Raw genomic sequence first — 5056 nt, 5'->3', positions numbered from 1 at the left:
CATCCCAATCTGAGCAGGAACATCCCAACCTGAACAGGAACATCCCAAATGAGCAGAAACATCCCAAATTGGGCAGGAACATCCCAATCTGAGCAGGAACATCCCAACATGAGCAGGAACATCCCAATCTGGGCAGGAACATCCCAATCTGAACAGGAACATCCCAAATGAGCAGGGAACATCCCAACATGAGCAGGAACATCCCAACCTGAGCAGGAACATCCCAACATGAGCAGGAACATCCCAATCTGAGCAGGAACATCCCAATCTGGGCAGGAACATCCCAATCTGAGCAGGAACATCCCAAATTGGGCAGGGAACATCCCAACCTGGGGATACTCCCGAGCTGCCGGGGGCTGCAGTTCCAGCAGATGCTCTCCCTGACCCCCTGCCCTGCTCTSTTCCGGGGCTGTTTCTCCCAGCATTTCACCCCCTCTGTTGAATTTGGGTTTGATATTTTCACTCCCCGCTCCCGGCGGGGGCACTGAAATCCACGCCAGSCCCAGCAGGATTTTCCCTTTCTGGTTCTTTCTCAAGAAGCAGCGCCTTTGCAGAACCTCCCCGCGCCGCGCTCTTCCCTGGGGACACATCCTGGGCAGGGCTTTGGCTCCGAAATGACGCTGCAATCGCGCTGCTGCCAAGATGTTATCCACCTGCCAAGATCTACGGGTCTCAGGGTGCTCTTTAGAGCCTGCTAAACACCCGAGAAAATTAACTCGGCGCGCTCAAGGGGATCTCCGCTCTCCCTGGGCCGTTAAGCTGCCAGCATTCCCGGGAAATCCGTCATTGCTCAGCTCAGCGCTTTCTCCCTCCATGGAAAAGGATCCAGGGGCAGCCCGATATTCCTGGCTTTGCTGRGAGATATCCGAGTGAGAGGCTACCGAGCCCAAGCTCCTTTTCAGGGGCAGGAATAAAGATTTCCCCAGCCGGCAGCAGCGTTTTTCCCGTCTCAGTTCCTGTTGTATCCCGACTTTTCTCCATGGCACAGCACAAAGTCTTGGCCAGCGCTGCTAACCGAGAGCATCTGCCTCCCAGCTCCCTCACACAGCCTCATTATGGCTCCTAATTAAATAATTACACATTTTCATTCTCTGTAATTACAGCCCCTACTCGTGTAAATAAATATGCTGCCTGCGATTACGAAATTATGAAAAGCTATTAGAAAATATAGATTCGGTTAAAGAGAAAATCGCTTYRGAGAGCTCCTRCSYGGGTCCAATCCTCTCCCTTGTYCCCCTCACACCTCATTTAGCACCAGGAAACCCCTTCCCATCTGGAATTCTCTGCATTTCTCCAGGTTATAAAGTGAAACATCTTTAATGCATTTTGATGGAGAAATAACTCCCCTTATGCCAGTATTTACAGCACGAATGCTGCCAGGCACCAGTGGAGCTCCAAAACAGCCTTTCCTTCACCTTTCTTATTTATTTTCCCCCATAAATTCACACGGGGGAGTTCCTCAGCACCTTGAAGCAGCAGCCTCGGTGCCTCCCTGAAGGATCACCTAAAGCTCAAACTAAAATTATTCCTTTTTTTAATTTTTGTCTCATTTCTGCCGCAGTTGGAGAAAACACAGCTTTCTTCAGTGCAAGAAGCTTCCTGCAGCTCGGGAACGCTCAGGTCTGCAAAACAGCCCGTGCCAAGTGGAAACAGGGGAAATAAAATAAAAAGGATTTCATTTAGGAAGTGCTGTGGTACTCATTTTTTAGCTCGGCTGCACTTCAGCCCAATTTACCCTCCTGGAACAGACTCAGCTGCTTTCCGGGAGAAAATTCCTCTCCAGAACTCGGTGCTCTCGTTAAGAGCGAGACTCGAAGGCAACGAGGACATCTCAGAACGTGACGCGACACCCTCGGCACCGGWGCTGAGCTCCCCCAGCTCCCCATCCTGGTGAATTTGGGATTGTGGGATCGCTCCTTAACACCCTCTGTGCAGCAGGAAATCCGTGCTGGAAGCTGAAGAACAGCAGGACACCTCTGCCTTCCTCCTGCTCTGCTCAGGAGCAGTTTTGGGCGAAAATCTGTTTTTAGAATCACCCCAATATCACGTAACAACGCATCTCGCAGTCACAGCCCGGCTGATGGGGGAAAGGAGGGTTTTGCTTCCCTAAAAAAATGAGAGGGAACCCCATCCCAGAGCCTTGAAAAGGCCGAGGAGCTGAAGGAGCCGGGGCTGGAAGAGCAGCTTGTTCGTGGCTGTGATTCGGGGATCACCTCCCCGCCGCCCCCGGTGCGCTCCCGGCGGCAGCTGAGCCCTTTCCTTCCCCCCTCCGTGCCCAGCCGAGCTGCGATTTGCGCGGCTCAGCAGSAAATCCAGGCGGGACGGGGATAATCGAGGTGCAGATGGGGAATATTTACAGCTCTGGGTAAACAAAGAGCAACTTTGCTCATCCCTCCCTAAATTCCCCGGCAGCAAACGCGTTCAGCAGCGCCGCAAAAAGGTTTTGGGGACAATGGTGACACAGAACAACCCCCCAGCTCCGCTCAGCTCAGTTTTATCCACGCGAGCCGCCCTTTATCTTCTTCATTTCTTCCCACCCAGTGCAGATGAAACACGCCCCCAGCATTTCTCCCAGCGAGGTGTAATCACTGTCATGGCATAAATAGCACAAAGTTGGGAAAAAAAATCGGCTTTTTGGACCCTCCGTCCTATTTCCAGTGCGCTCAATTAGCACCTTTGTTTAATGAGCAGCTCTGGTAAGAACGGGACTGAAGTCAGGGGAAGATTTTTAGGGTTTCAGGGCTTATTTGTGAAAAGGGAACTGCGCTGCCTCCGTCCTGCTCAGCCCAGGGATGCAAACCGCAGGGAATTCGGCGGGAGTGGAGGTGGGAAATAAATSTCGTGAAAAACTCACCCGGAGTGACTTCACCGAGGGCGTTTTTAGGCAAATTGGGAGCGGACTCCAAGGGGACGGAGGTTCGGGAGAAGGAGAGAAAACATCCAGGGATTCTGGCACATCATTCCATGCTTTCCTTTCACCATTTCCTGGAAAAGAAAAGCAAAACATCCTAAAATGTTCCTATTTCCTCAATGGATATCGGGCATTTCCCGCAAATCTTAGTGACGACACCACAACTGCAATAAAAACCTCTGTCAGATTTYAACACCAATAAATAATTCCTGTGTAATTGCTCTAAAAAGCACTGAGCTGAGCAGGGAACCATTTCCGTCTTCTTTTCCCACCTTTGCTTGACATTACAAACCAGAAATGATCCCAAATGGGAGAACAACGATCCCAAACYYTCRGGACCTGGCAGATTGTGTCACYCACCGTGGCCCAGCGGAGTTTTAGYGCCGTGCTAAGARGGTGTTTGACTCAAAACCACACGRAATTTAGGAGGTCCTGGCAATCCAGGTATCTTCCATGGGTTTTTATTTTTTGAGCCTGAGTTGTACGGCTCTCAGTGCAGCTGTAAAACCCGAAAGGTGCAGCACTAACACACGTATAATTAACTGGCTGAAGTTTCTAACTAATTAATTCGGCATTTCCAGCAGTTGGAGCTCCGCAGTTCAGRGCTGTGACTCAGCCCGACTCACTCAACCCTTTTTGTGAATCCTCATTAAACGCCGATGAAGCCCAGGGCAGCGCTGTCCATTCAGCACCCAACGGGATTTTTTTAATTTTTTTTTTGGCCGCTGTAAAACCCCGCAGCAGCCCAAGAACAACATCCCCACTGCATCAGCAATATCGGCCTCCACTCACTCGCTCAAGGCAATTTCAGAGCAACAATTTGCCAATAAATCACCCCAAACACATCATTGAACCAAATTCCTCTATTTGAGCCCCAAGCTCGGTTTTGTCACCCCAGCTTTACAAAGAGATGCTTCTCACGTGCGAGAAAACATCATTTTCTCCAATGCCGGGCAAATTTTTTTGCTTTTCTCATCTGCGAGGTGATGAGTCAGCCCCGTGTTTGCAGGCAAGGAAGGAAAAAAAAAAAATAAATTCTCCTTTATGTGCGTTTACAAACGCTTTTGGGAGCTGCTCTTTCCTGCAGGGAGGAATTTTGGGCACCCCTTTGGCACTTGGGGCGGGCTCCAGCTGCTTTCTGTTTCTGGTGCCACAGACCGGGGCTCTTTTCGCTCATCACCACGTTCGTGTTTCACTGCAGGAGGATTTGTCAATCGCTGTGAAGTGGAAGGGAGGCAGCGAACAAAGGCTTTTGACGTTTGTCATGTTCCCCGCAGCCTCTCGGTCCCCGGCGCCGCGGRGAAAGGGCAGCAGCTGCTGTTCCAGGGATGCTGCTCTTGTCACCCTCTGGAAAAAAAAAAATAATAAAAAAAAAAATCAAAAACATATTTTCACCAGGCCAGAAGCCACAGTCGCACGGATTTCTGCACCAAACGGGTGCGGGAAGCTTTGCTCCCCCATTCCCAGTGACACCAGTGCCACATTTCCACCTGCACTGCTCTGCTGCTCTCCAGTTTCCCTTTTAAATTGGATCCTCATGGGCAAGGTGGGGTTCTGGTGCTGATTTACCTTGCAAAGAGAGCAAAWTTCTGACCCTCCCTGCAGCACGATGGTGTTTTCACCCCTCTGTTGCCCGTGCCCTTTGACATCCCCTCAGGAACCACCCCTGGAGGGGGTTTCTATCCCCAAAAAAAACCCCGATCCCATCTCAGATATCCAAAGCACAGCTCTGAGCCTCCAGAGCTCCCTGCACAGCTTTCCTCAGAGCAGGATTATTGCTTCCTCATTTCGGAGGTGATGATCTAATGAGTCATTAAAGACAAACAAGAAACAGGAGAGAAAGCGTTTGACTTAGCACTTCTTCTTCTTCCCCCAAAAAAATAATAAAAAAAAATCCTGTAACTGCAGAATTTTAAGCAGAGCGAGCCAGAGCAATTTTAATAACATTAAGCTCAAATTGACAGCGCAAAGGGTGAATACAAAAGAGCAACAAAAACCCAAATATATATAAACCATAAGGCATTGTGAAAAGAATATGATTAAGCTCTCCGAGTTATAGRTTGGAAATTTCGGCAGCGCTGGGAGCGAGGGCTCGTTCTTCTCTGGCGGAGATGTAATCCCAGAACAAAGGGATTCACACAAAGG

Source organism: Malurus melanocephalus, unplaced genomic scaffold (genome assembly GCF_030028575.1).
Source record: "Malurus melanocephalus ecotype Western Australia unplaced genomic scaffold, MMel_1.1 scaffold_574, whole genome shotgun sequence".
NCBI lineage: Eukaryota > Metazoa > Chordata > Aves > Passeriformes > Maluridae > Malurus > Malurus melanocephalus.
The sequence above is the reverse complement of the archived record's forward strand: the minus strand, read 5'-3'. Positions refer to the sequence as shown.